Source organism: Syngnathus acus, chromosome 24, assembly GCF_901709675.1.
Source record: "Syngnathus acus chromosome 24, fSynAcu1.2, whole genome shotgun sequence".
NCBI lineage: Eukaryota > Metazoa > Chordata > Actinopteri > Syngnathiformes > Syngnathidae > Syngnathus > Syngnathus acus.
Window position 1 is genome coordinate 6,545,868 of NC_051108.1, and position 13,950 is coordinate 6,559,817.

Below are 13,950 nucleotides of genomic sequence, written 5' to 3' on the forward strand. Positions count from 1 at the left end.
CTATCCTTATTCTTGTTTTTCTTGTAGCTGAATTGTATTGAGCAGCCAGCCGAGAGTACCACATTCCAATATTGCAGTAAGTTCCATTTCCTATTTTATTATTATATTTTTATTGGGTAGCATCACTGGTATACTTCAGTCGTGGCTTTTCACTCTGCTGATGACGTAGTTCCAAGATGGACGTCCAGCGTCATCAGGTAAACGACAACGCTCACTGTTAAATATGAACTAAATGGCTCCGTTTAGTGCGCTTGCAAATGTCTTTTATGAAGGTAAATTAAGTGGTTGACTAACTTTGTTGTCATATCCTCGAGCATTTTTATTCCTTCTAAAAGTAAGCAAACGCTATACTGTCCTGTTGAAATAGTACCCGTAGTTTGGAAACGCCAACTACAGCTACGGAATGTGAAAGAGTATCCACGTTTTATAGGTACAGCACTCTAAACAATAAGTGCTGTAGTAAATAAATGTGTTGTATCCAAAATTTCAATTAGTTTGTAGAGTGCTTATGCAGGGTCCTCTTTTAGTCAATAGGTGGCGACAACGCAACATAAATGGTGTACTAAATTCATGTTGCTCGTCTTAAATTGCAATCATAATTTGTGGCCTAATTCTGATTCTTTTGTATGTCTAATTTATGATTGTAGTGCCTGCCTAGCTTGTCTTCATTGTCTTAATTGCTTACTTTTTAGGCTCCGTTTTTGCACATAAAATATTCAGATTGAGTGCAGTTTTTATCAACTTTGTAAGGAAAAGCATTCATTTGTATAAAAGTGTAAATGTAAACATAAAAGAACTCGCCTTCGTGTGTATGCATGCATGACTGTATCTGTAATCCCATCCCAGTTGCGGACGCCAGTCCTGTTTTTTGAAGGCCGCAGTTTGTTTGGCTACACCCGTGCATCAAACTGTGAAAAGTGGATTTTCTACTGGCAACCTAAAAATACAGAGGCTGTGTTTGTTGTCATAGTCTCTAGTTTCAACGCTCCCCTGCCATGATCCGTGAAACCCAAACCTCTGGTGCGCGGTACCGTCCAAAAAGGGCCAAGATACCCGCAAAACTGTTTTTCACAAACTAGGAGTACAGTGGGACATAAACTGCCGGATTTTTTAACACAGTAGAATCTCTGAAATTATCCGCATGCCAAATTTCGTTTGAATTTAAAAACATTTTATCAATTAAATGGTGAGAAATTTTGTGATGGGCGCTTCACTTTTATTTCCAGTTTGATACCATTAGACAGTCATCGAACTAAAGGGATCAGTTTTATGATCAGGACAAAATATAGTGAAGCATACAACTTCCTTTTTATGAGCGCAGAGAAAATGACCTCATTTCATTTGCCATGGAAGCAATCTGATTCAAGACTTAAGATCTGTTTCTTCTTACTCTAGCTTTGGCTGGTCTTGATGACATTGTCTTGACATTGGGGATTTGTTGGTCATTGAGGTTTGCTCATAAAACTTTGAGATAGTGAGACGATTGCTTAAAGGAAATGTCATTTACACCTTGAATACTTTCCGGGTGCACTGTAAATGCGGATGTCTTGCAAAATGATTCTGCTACCAGACGGAAATGTCGCTAGTAGCTTATAGTGGCGCAAGAGCGTTGCGGTGAATGCAAATGGCGCTATACTATTTATGTGTTTGACTCTGTTTTACCCTTTAAAAGCACAAATTCCTACTTTCCTCTTGATATTTATAAAAGTCACTTTAATAGTCAGGTCTGCCGTGTGACGTAAGGATTTATGTAAAGCCAAAGGAGAAGAAAGAAGGTGTCGATAAAAAGCTTGGTAAACTGAGCCTTGCTTGGAAGTTGGCCTGAGAAGGGGCCGCGGTCCCCCCCAGCCACCGCCACCCGCTGGAGATCGTGGCCACGTCGGGAAAAAGATTTGCCTCTAATGGTCTCTGAATCTGTTGACGTCCGTCCCCGCCGCGCTCTCTCGCCTGCTTGCTTTTTCAGATGTAGCAATAAAGTCGGCCATGTTGGAGCACCGCCACATCCCTGTGACGACCACAATCAAGCCCAGCGCAGCTTTATTGCGTGTTTTTATTTTCATATTGTCTAAAATCTCCAGGCCCCCCCTCCCACACCGTAAATCCTTTAGTTTGACTCAGGTTCTTTTGTTTTTCTACAAATTTACGAGCGAAGGTGCTAAAAACCCGCGCGGCGTCAGCGTGTCCGCAAGTCATTCTCCGCTGGACGTTATGGCCAAGGGGGAAGAAAAGTCAACTTTAATTTTGTTGTGATTTGCGCCATAAAATGCCTTGCGTATCTTTTTTGTTTTAAACTGTACTGAAGTGGGGGGAAAAAATGCTATGAAGGTACTATTTGAGACATTAATTGCCCTACCCACACACATAGACACACCTTTTTTGCCCATGTTTCACTAATATGAGGTTTCCATGTTGTGCATTTCTCACTCTCTCTCTCTGAGACGCCCATACATGGGTGAGCATAAACATCTGGGCACAGCCGAACCTGTTGTAAAAACCTCATAAAGACTCCACATCTGTTTATTGCAACGCCCGTTGCCGATTCGCCAACGTGGACACCCACCCACTGACCCACATGCACCCATTTAAAGGGCTGCATTTTTTTAATGGCACATACATATACACTTGCACTTATGTACACACGCATGCAGGTGTTAGCGCTAAGCTACGTCTAAAATGACAATGCATCGTAACCCTCTCAACTGAGGTCATAGTGAATTGTTTTAAATGTATTTTATTTTGGTAGCTTTTCCATTCAAATGTGATATTTAGGAGTAGGCCCACTTCACTGCAGTCACTTATACACTGTTATTCCGTCTTTTCCAGAAGTTCTTCGGCTTTTCATGAAATGACTTCAGTTTTCTGAGAAATGCAAGAAGTGTAAGTACGCATTTTTGTACAGTGGTTTACATTTTTGTGTGTAATATTGATTGAGATAAGGAATCTCAAAATGTTACCTGTGCTGTCGTTGACATCATGCAAATGAGCTCTGTATATTCCGATGATTGTTTCTGTGAATATTGAAAAATTACATAAATGACACTCTAAAGACAAGATAAGAATTATTATAGGACTGCCTTTTAGCATTTTAATATAATTGTTTTCGTATTTAATCTCATGCTGTACTATACTAATAGGCCCGCACCTGAATGTAATAATTTTTTGGGGGTGGGCGGGTGTCAGGTGCAGATGTTGTGCATCATTTGCTTTACCTTTAACAACCTCTTGGTCACATGACCCCATTGTCCTCTTGCTTCTTCCCCGATAATTCCCCCGTCTTTCGTCACTCTTTTTTTTCATCCTCGGGCCTGCTCGGCTTTCGGGCCTCCACTAAAACTTCAAAGGTGGTGTTTACTACTGTAACTGGAGCTAGTCTGCACTGCAGCTCGCACTAATGAGCGCACGGACCGCATAGCGCACACAGCAACACATGTTCCCCTCATGCAGGCGGCAACATTCCCGACCAACACCATCACCGCCGTGTCGGAGAGCCAAAGATCCATCACAGATTAACAACCTTTCAGCGCCGGGCTTTGTTGTCTCCATCCTCACCGATGAAGATCTCAGCCTCCCATGTTTACATCCTTGTGGGTGGAGATGTGTGCCAATTATACCGCGTTAAGCCACTTTTCAAAACAAAGCCTCAAAGTATGCCCACTCGCGCAACTGCATTATTTCAGTCCTTTAGTTTTAGTTCCCTCTTAAAAAGATATTTAGAAAATTCCTTAGGTTATAGTCATCATGAATGGTGGATTTAAAATATATATATATATTACAGGCCTCATGATAACGTAAATTCTAATTGGGCCGAATTAAAGAATGTGTTTTAGCGTCACTAGCACACGTTTCATCATACCGTGACGTGTGTCTTGAGCGCTCGCGATGGATTCAAGCCTCAAGGGAAGCCTGCATCGCCAGCGCAATCGCAAATGGCATCCCTTCTATAACAAATTAGAATTTAATCATGTTTGCCCAGTCTTTCCGGGGGTCTTGCGGTTTGACCTTTCTCCGTGCTGTGTCCTCGGACGGCTGACATTCTTCCGTAAACACGAAAACAAACACGGCGAAGCCTGGGATTAAACGTCTGGAATGGACGTATTTAGGCTGGGCCAAACTCTAGCTGCGCGTGTTTATGCGTGTGTGTGTGTGTGTGCGCGCGTTTGTGTGTTACTAGAGGCCTTGCTTCATTTGTTTGTCATCATTATTCGTCACATAATTTGCCATCTTATAGGATTTTCTGTACTCAAACAAAGTTATCGATTTTAGTTTAAAGCAGGCATGCAACAATCATTTTTCAGTGGTCATTTTAGGATAAATATTTTTGTATCTATATTGTTTTCAAATTATATTTATTTCGAATTATCTCTAGTCCCTTGTCTGGTACGCTTAAATGCATCATCGTGTACTGTACATTTTTAGATGCGATGATCTTTTTAGCTGTTTCGACTTTCCATGCTTAAACAAAAACAATGCACTAAAAACAAATAGCTCTCATTGTTTTAATTGAACTATTGCTGTTTAGCTTTCGGCAATAACTTCCTGAAGGCAGACTCGCCGGCCCAGAAATCCAAAACGCCGAGCGTTTATTATTACCCGCTCGCAGTCGACTTGCCTTCAGGGGAGAGTCCCCAGCGTTGACCCCTGGCCCCCTCCGCTGGAGCGGCCCATACACACACGCCGCATTCCCGCTCCCCTCACACTCCTCCTCCCTCTGCTCAGCGTTTGCGGTCCGGTCCGAAAATGTTGAAAGGAGAATAAACCATTTTCAAGGGAACAATATTCGTGTTCCGGGAAGGTCGCTGAGGCAATTTTCTTTTATTGCGGCCCAGCGGCGAAGCAAACAACACTCATGGCTTTGTCCCGCCAAGAACCGATCCCAGCCCATCAAAGTGGACACTCCTCAGAAAGTCTGTTACCTGACGGCCTTTTCCCTCCGTTTGTAGCCCCTGTTCCAAACTTGGCATCCCCCCTGGGTGACTTCACCCGCCGTCTCCACCTGGGGGCAGAGCACCTGCAGTGCTCGCTATGACGACCATCTGTCTGTCCATCAAGCCCATAAGAACCTGTTCCAAGACACACACAAAAAAAGATGCCTAGTGGACTGGGGTCAAAGTTTGAAGCGGCCCATTTCCTGTCCAGACGCGCGAGGGCTCGGCCCCCTCCCCTCCAACCCCCCCTTATTCGCGCTCCCTAAACACAAAGTTTGATAAAAACTAGAACTAGCGCTAAACTGGTTCCACAAGGCCGCGTCATTGTCTGCCATAAGTCGGAAATTTTGCGACAGCCGACTCCAATGGCAAAGTAAAAATAAATTCCGCTAAGTGGCATGATAATAGTTTTTTTGGCATAATGACACGAGCTATCAAATGAACAATCAAACCATAGTTTACATTTTTGTGTTCGTCAGCGTAAAAGGAAAATAGCAAAGATTTATAATGCCAACGCTCCAATTGGCTTTACTCAAACAATCTTATGTTACATTTAATTAGCAGCAAAACTGTCTAGTGGGTCGTTATGGTCCAAATCAGTTGATGTATGAGCAGAAAATACACACTTTAATAAGTCTTGGCTAAACATAGTCTGGTTGTGTGCGTGCGGGCATGTGCAGGCCATCAGGCAGTTTGTACAGCGACACTCTTTAAGCGTCCCTCGCAAAGGTGCCGTCCGGCATTGAACGGCTGCTTTTTCTGTCCCGGGAGCCTCTGCGGTGCAGCGCTAATAGTCGTCAGCGCAGAGATTAATGTGAACTATTATTGGCGTAATGATGGCGCGCGCTATGGTGGTTTCAAACTCTAATTTGTGCATGCGTGTGCGGAAAGAAACACATGATATTAATTGACAAGTTTTGCACGCATATGTATGAAACCCCAAAAATGTTTTGAGAGGCTGAAAAAATATGAAAAAAAAAAAAAAACTTCACAACCACGCACCTGTGTGATGCCATCAGGCATCTTATGTTGTGGAAGTGATTGACAGCCGAACGGTCGCCGGGGCAGTTGTGGGAAGAGAAGGACCTCGTTGCTTTTTCATCCCTGAGGGGGAGTTGAGTGTTGCAAATCTAAACAAAATAATGAGGAACACTGGGATGTGCTTCCAGACACAAAAATGTGCCACATTCCATTCTCTACCAGTCACCTAGTGGCAAAATAAAATCATGACCTTCTAACTCCTTTACCTTAAGTGGAAAAAAAAATGGATTTGTTGTATTTATATACGCTATATGAAATCACACATTATATTGCTCTCAAACTCAATTGAATACACATTAAATATGAACCTTTAGAGAACTGTCTTATTTTTGGCCATGGCAGAGGTCGCTATCGCCGCAGGGGAGCGCGGGCTCCCGGCCATCTGGCGTTCAAGGTGTTTCTCCCAAATGTCGGGAGGTGTGAATCCTCCCGTGCCGAGGTTTCTTGCGCAGGCCACGGATCAATAAAGTTAACTGAAAACGTTCACGCACTGCCATCTGAAATCAACCATTTCATGACTCGTTGTTCCTGTAAAAACTGGAAAAGGCCCCCACTTGGGTTTATTAGAAAATAGAGGAGACCTAGGCTGGAATTCCAGAGAGGGACCGCGTGTATACCAGTTAGACGCTCAAACGTCATTATTTTTATCCATACAAATATTTACTATGGTTTAACTCCTCTGTTAGCATAAGTGAGTGATAATCGACAAGCCGATTTAAAAATTCAAGCAAACAGAGAATATCCCTGTAAAAATTTTTAGCAACCTCCTTGCTGCTACCTACAGGACTGGAGTGGAATGGCGTCACAAAAATGCCGTTATTTTTTCAATTTTGTGCTCGAAATTATTTTGGGCCATGGCAGAGGTCTCATGCCTGGAGCATTTTTTATTTTCTTAAAGCTCCATTTGCTAACCCATATTGGGGTTGTCCCTCCTGTGTGGCCACTTTTTTTTTCCCCCAGATATAATTAATTAGTTTAGCGTCCTGAACCACTTTCCGTACGTGGGACATGGGCCATAAAGGCGATTTGTTCAGCCATGTCGTTCTGGTTGCATGATGACTGCTTTATGCTGATGCTCTATTCCATTCACTCCAGTCAGGCGCTCCCTCAGGGCCGTACTGGAAAAAGGAAGGAAGAATCGTCCTTTTTTTTTTTTTTTTTTAACAGCCGTCTCTCACTGTGGCAGTTTACCTTAGCCTCCGTTACGAGATAAATCCCCCCCGACAGCTGCCTGACTTTTATGAGACTGTTACCTGCGCTCGCCGCTTTATGGCAGAATCCTGCGCATTAACAAGCGCGCATGGAAGGAATTAGCCCGGATGCCACGCTTGCTGGGGGGTGGCGAGGAGAAAGAGGGGAGGGGGCTTGTGTCGTCAGGTGTGACATTAAGGGAGCAAATCTACCATTGGTGGGAAGTAATAAAGTTAAAAGATTTGCCACTGTACCTTATATTCAAATTAACATTTGAACCAGTTTTTTTACTCTTTCTTGAATAGGCTCGTTACTTTTTTTTCAACCGGATGATGACCGTGTGAAAAGATAATGCGTTGTCTTGAGCAAGCCTAAAAACCACCAGATCCTGGCATTCAAAAATAGTCTAACCTAAAAAAAAAAAACCCGCAACACTCTTATTTTCAGTTAGCATTGGATAAGGTAGCATTATTTTTAGTAGTCAGTTGCAAAACGTTCGCAAAGCTATGAGATGTTGTTTTGATAGCATAAAAGTTGAGCCAAAACTAGCTCTTAAACGCAATCATCCGACATGTAGCATTTTTCTCTTTTGTTTTCAGCATGAACAAAATATTAATAAAATGAGATACTCTTGTGCGCACGTACAAAGTATGAGTCGTTTTTCTCACCTCTATAATCCGCCGCACACTTCCGGACATGGCGTTGACGGACAACCAAAGCGAGTTGCGAAAGACTCTGGAATTACAAGCAGGAAGGAAGGAGGGATTTGGCGTGAACATGGTTGAGACGCTAGGTCGTGTTTGTGAGCGTACGCGCCAGCTCGTGTGTTTACGCTGCTAATGGCGGTTTAATTTGATAAGCGGTTGGCGGATTTGTCGGCGCTCGGCTGGGACGGAGGCAGCCTGGGTTCTGTATATTTTGGGTAAACACAGAGAAATTCATTCCAGGTTTCCCCCCTGTGACTCTCTGCCTCACTGGCTTGTGTTTGTGTGTGTGCGTGTGTACTTTGTCAGGGTGCGTTGCCGTGCAAGTATTTTTCCTTAAAGGAGAACTAATCGACTAGATCACAGGTGTCAAACCAAAGGCCCGGGGCCACATCATTTTTATATAGCCTGCAAAATTATTATCACTCAACACCAATGGCTGACCGTGAATTTGGTACCTAATATTGGGATTGAGCACCAAAAATGTCGGCTTACCAACGCTAACTTTGATGGAACCTTTTCGATGCCCAGCCTTGTATAATTCAAACTCTAATTTAAACCTGAGAGATGCTTGCAGCATCTTTCGAGGGTGTCCTAGGTGAGGCAGGGTTGTCTAAGTCGGGCCTTGTAATGTAGTCACAACAGAGGGTTCCGAGCCAAAGGAAGCAGCCCCCCCCGCCCCTCCCCACCATCCCCAAACAGGATGGGAGGATGAGACCACACGCACTGAGTTGTGAGTTCTATACATGTATCTACATATGGATCAAATACATACACCATGTTCCGCTCTATTGGATTCCGCCACCTATTCTGATGATTTCTGCTTGACCCTGATGGGTTTTCTCGGACTCCCACGTAGGCTCGCACGTCTTCACACAGTTCTTGTCGGTACAAAGCACCAACATTCCCAGAGGAAGCCTTTCAATGAATGGCTCCACTGTTTTCCCCTCTAATCTTTTTATTCCTCCTTCTCCTCCTCTTCCTCCTCCTGCCGCTCACTAGGAAGTGGAACCAGATAGGCTTTATCAGCAAAGATAGGCCAGTGCAATTACTCATGACATATTACACATAATAGTACAACAAGGGACGCTTCTATTTGGCCCTCCATTGCTTCACATTTTATAATCAAGTTCAATTAGCGTATTGCAATTTTTTTTACAGCTATTTGGAAAGGACTTTGCGGAAAACTGCTTGTACAAAATTGTATTTTGTCGTATGATGTCCGGCGTGACACCCTGTTGGTCTTCAAACAAAATAACGCTACGCTCTAGAGACGTGTATACAAATGTTAGCTAACGCTCTGTTAGCTAGTTGTAGTTTGATGAAAATGAAACTTACCGAACCAAAGTGTACCGCAGGCAGGTTCAACATAAGCCATCACTTGTGCCATTTTGCGCGTGTGTGTGTTTGTGGTGTTATTGCAGGTGTTTGGTAAGGGAAAGTGTGTGTGAGTCAGCTGGGGGTGGCATCCTTCATCACCTTGCGTTGTGTGTGTTGGAGCGTGCAAGATCAAGAATATTCCTGCCTAGGAAGTGAAGGCAGCCCTCGCTGAGATCCGCAGCCACACTGGGATGCTTTGATATATTAGATGTGGAAGCAGAGGGAGACAGGAGGTGCACCAGCAGTGTGTGTATACGCATGTGTGTGTGCACGTGTGACAGTATGTACGTGTGGCGGCGGAGGTAGCGCAAGTGTGTAAACACTCCCCACCGGCCAACACCGGCACCTTCATACTGTGAAGCGTCGGGGACATCCTGTGCAATCGAGATCGCGTTCATAAAAGTCATTTGTTCCAGATGGAAATTGATTTTATCATCGTTGGTGTCGAATAGACGGATTTCCGTCACGGTTGTCAAGTGCTAATTTTGTGGGATTATTGTGTAGAGTTGTAGTGCAGAGTCCTTATTGTTGTTCGTATATCTGATAAATTAACGTTTAGCAAGGTAAAGTATTTGCACAGCCACGTTTAAGAACTTTTATTGAAGATCATGACAAATGCGTGCAGCAATATGAGATTTTATTTGACACGCCACCTGTCCGGCCACAGCTTAACTAGTCGTCAGGCCTCGGCCGAGCGGGGTGCAGCAAGATGGCTTTCGCAGCGTCTCCGCTTGAGCGGCACACCCCGCCTGCCGAGTGGTGAAGGGTGCACCACGGTCCACTGCGCCCACAAAATCACCGCAGTCAGCACGTCTGCACGAGGGAGCGGCTTCGAGAGCGGGGCCCGGGGAAAAGAAAAGCCTTTGCGACCGAAGCAACAATGAAACGTCTTTTTTATTTTCTTAACCTTGCGAACTTTCAGCTCAGTTGGACCCGAGCGAAGGTGACGGCAGTTTGCAGTGAACTCGCTTCAAGGCGGAATTATTGAAGCCTCGGGACCTTGCAGTCGACAATCTGCTGGCTGAACTGAAACCCGACAGTTTTGAAACGATCCAATCGTTTTTACGAAAGCTAGCCTTACTCCATCTTGTCTTGTAAAATCTTTTTTTTCTTTCTCTCGCAAGAGGTGACAGCAGGAGTTGTCATTATTCAACTCTGCATCCCAGTTTAGTGGTCAATCGGTCACAAACCAGTGAATTGATTGATTCCTTTGCAATTTGTAAGTTATTTCATTAGCCTTATGTTTTTTTGGGTGCAGCATCCAAAACTGGCCATTTGTGGCCGTAAAAGCAAGCAGCCTTTTATGTGTCCGTGCTGTAGGTACCAAGTGCTGAACCTCTGAACTTTGCCCTAGCGTTGAGGGAAGCGACACCATTTGCTCCTCTGCTGCTACATGACCTTCCAGGACCTGGACCCACCACTCACACATGGCGGTCGAGACCTGTTTACAGTAAACCCTTTTGGGGGGGGGGGAATGTACAGGTAGTCAGCACATGCGATAAATACTCTCCACTACCAACCCAGGCTAAATGCTTCAACTCCAGAGAACCTCACATTGACTTCCACCTTCACGAGGCTGAAAGGTGTGCAGGGTGCTCTGTCCCCATCCACCCCCACCCCCCACAGTTTAGCGAGCGCGTGGGCGTATTGCTCAGCGTTTTGGCGCCCGCATCTCCCGTGACTGCATTTCCAGCATAAGCACATTATAAATTCACACATTGGCCCTCCCCGCCCCCAACCCGTTCACCGCTTTACTTCCCCCACATCTGATACAGTCACAACACGGCTACAAAGAGGCCGCTAGGCAGGGGGCGCCGGTGAGTGTGCGGGGGTGGCAGGATGAGGAGGTTTCTTTGGCACCCACAGATTATGTACGTTTTTGGTTTTATTTTTTTTGCCAAAACTTGTGGTCTCTGCTGCTTCATGAACATGATTCACTTATCATGCAAACGGCCAGCATTGCTTAATATTTTCTACTTACTGCAAACAAACACACACACACACACACACATACACACATCTAGGTCCACGCCAGCATAAGATTGACACTCAGTAAAATTTTACAGGTGCGCCGAGGCGGATAATTAGCCTGTTAGCCGCGACTAATGAAATCTCCACCCATGAAGCCTCAACTGCAACCGGGGCAGAGGCCAACTTCCTGTTTGGATAGGCGACGCTTTAAAGCAGCACGAGGTGAGCGTGTACGCGTCACCACATGTGTCGAGTGAAAGAACGAAATTGAAGCGGCTGAAAAGTGCAACAAGGGGCAAGTGGGCGGTTCTTGCACCTGAGGGGCTTCTTATGCTAGTTGCATGCAAATGACATCATAGGGGGAGGGGCCTCAAATGGCCTTTTGTGTTTACTCTTGAAATGACTTAATCAGGATAGATTATTATTATTATTGTTCTGTGTGATGCACATTATTGCTAGAAGTGAAGTAGAGCTCAGCACAACACGAATTTTCAAATTTCAAAAACATGCTTTGCTGCATGGCATGCGGCACTCGGCGTGCTAACGAGCTTTACGTGCGTTACCGCAAAACAGGCCAGATGAAAAAAGACTTGTGTGAGAGATTGTGAAAGGGAAGACGCAGAAGAGGGCGGCAAAAAGCATAAATGATGACCATGCGAACTTTAGAGTCCAAAACGTTTTTAATGACAATTTCAGATGGCACACTTAAAAGGAACAAAGCACGCGTGTTTCTTTAATTGTGAACCCTCGTGAGTTAAGTTTTGCAGTGTAAAAAAAAAAGAACATTTCCATTCCTCACCCGTTTGCCCTCCCATTCTATTTTTACTCTTTCCTTCTTGTTTTTGCATTTACATTTTCTTTCTTAACTTTTTTTCTTTCATCTCATCCTTCCTTTATATGCTTCCCCTATGTATCAACACATAGCTGGACCAAAATTCTGTGATGTGCGTCTTTCAATTGTCGAGTGTGAATGCCTGCAGGCCCAAAATATCTCATCCATGTTTATAAAGATTTAGCCCGTTTGGGGAAAGGCCTGTAAAACGCCAAAGCCTTTGGGTCCAATCTGGATGGTGTCTGTTAATGAGCTTCACCAGAGAGCTGACGTCCCTTTGAAGGATGCCCCGTTAAAATGTTTCAGATTGTTCCTCGCCGTTCGCGTTCAGAAATAACCCAAAACCTCCAGACCGCAAGTCCACATAAAGTGAAGCGAGCAAGGCGGATGGGATTTGCACACGCTGACCGCCGCGTTTTAGACTTTACGTTCTTGTAGCTGAGAAGTAAAGAAATGCAAAATAACTGTGGGTACCTCCTCGCCACTTTAAAATTTCCTTTATGGCCATTTTCAAACCCCTTCATGTCACCGACTTTCTTAATTCTTGAAGAGAATCAGAGTGGGCTTCCCTCCCTGAGCTTCACGCATCCTCTCGGCGTGGCTGAGAATAACCAGCTTTGGTCTTTTATCGGGAAGTGTCAGCTCGTCAGACATGGCCGACGCGGACTCCCCTCCTGTCTCCTTCCGATTCTGTAAAATTACTTAAAGACACCTCGAGGTCAGTAAAACCCTGTGCTAGATTTTCTGGAAAATGTAAGAGGATGAGCATTAGCTAATGAGATGCAATATAAGAAAAATAGGTTGCATTTGATGGCCTACTGGCCCAGCTTGTACGTACTCCGGATAAAAGCGGTAAGGCATGGGAGGGGGCGACTCCGTTATCGTATTAATGAGGAGACGTCTTATCAAATTTATGAGCACTGGAGTCGGCGAGGCTCATCATTCTGCCGCTATGAGACAAGCAATGAAAGAAGTTAAGATGAGGGGATGAAGGACCCCCGCCATAAAAGACCTTATTGATGGATTCTTTATTAAAACACACACACCGTGGGCTCCGAGTGTTTTCTGATGACAACTGATACGCCGCACTTCAAACGACACTTCCCCGGTGGGTTTCCTTCTCCGTGGTGCCTCATCCTGGCCATCAGAGAGCGCAGGAAGTGGATCAGAGCGCTGCTTGCTCAGATCAGGAAGTGGGGCAAAAGTTCACTTCTAGACTGCAAGAAGCGTTTTGACTTGGAATGACGGGTGAAGTTTCTTTAGTCATCTCCGTAATCGATTATAGCTTGACACAAACGTCCTTCTAATAGCTCCTTGTACCCACTTCAGAATTAGCAACCTGACGAGCGTTTCGCTGTGACGGGTCATAAATCAAGCGACGCTTAGACTTCAAGTACGTGACAATCACTATCAGGCCAGACGCTGACGTCCGAGGATGTGACGGAGACGCTGGACAGAGACCGTGGCTTGATTTTTCTCACCCTCTCTAGCGCTTAGAGGCCCGATAAGAACTCGTAGTCAACAGATACCACCAGCGCTCTGTCAGCTTTGACACCAACCATCAGCTTCGTCAAGGCTAGTTAATGACGCTAACAGTGCATTAGCGGGAGATACTTGTGTTTCTCTAAGTGTTACTAAGTGCATGAAGGAATTTTCACTTTGCAAGGCAGGCAGGTAACTCGCTCAATGTGCTTCAAGTGTCAAAAGTACATTTGGTAAAGGCAGTTTAAAGTAAAAAATAGTGTATTGTTACATTTATTAAAATTGCAGTTATTTTGTGTATTTTAATGAAAGCTTGTCACAGACAGACATTTAAATATATCCCAGATAATTTTGTAACAAAAATGAAATAATGTCATAATTTTTTATTTTTATAAAAATAATGAGGGGAAATAGATTGAAGTAG

The 13,950-nt window shown here is 44.5% G+C and overlaps 1 protein-coding gene across 1 annotated transcript in view; it reads left to right on the top strand.

The window, feature by feature from the left end:
- LOC119118151 (pleckstrin homology domain interacting protein) overlaps nucleotides 1–11,275 on the top strand; it is a 31,473-nt gene extending 20,198 nt beyond the window's left edge. The window contains exon 41 of the mRNA XM_037244931.1: nucleotides 11,232–11,275. The gene's annotated coding sequence lies outside the window, so the exon portion shown is untranslated. The remainder of the gene's footprint in view (nucleotides 1–11,231) is intronic.
- The last annotated feature ends 2,675 nt before the right edge of the window (nucleotides 11,276–13,950 follow it).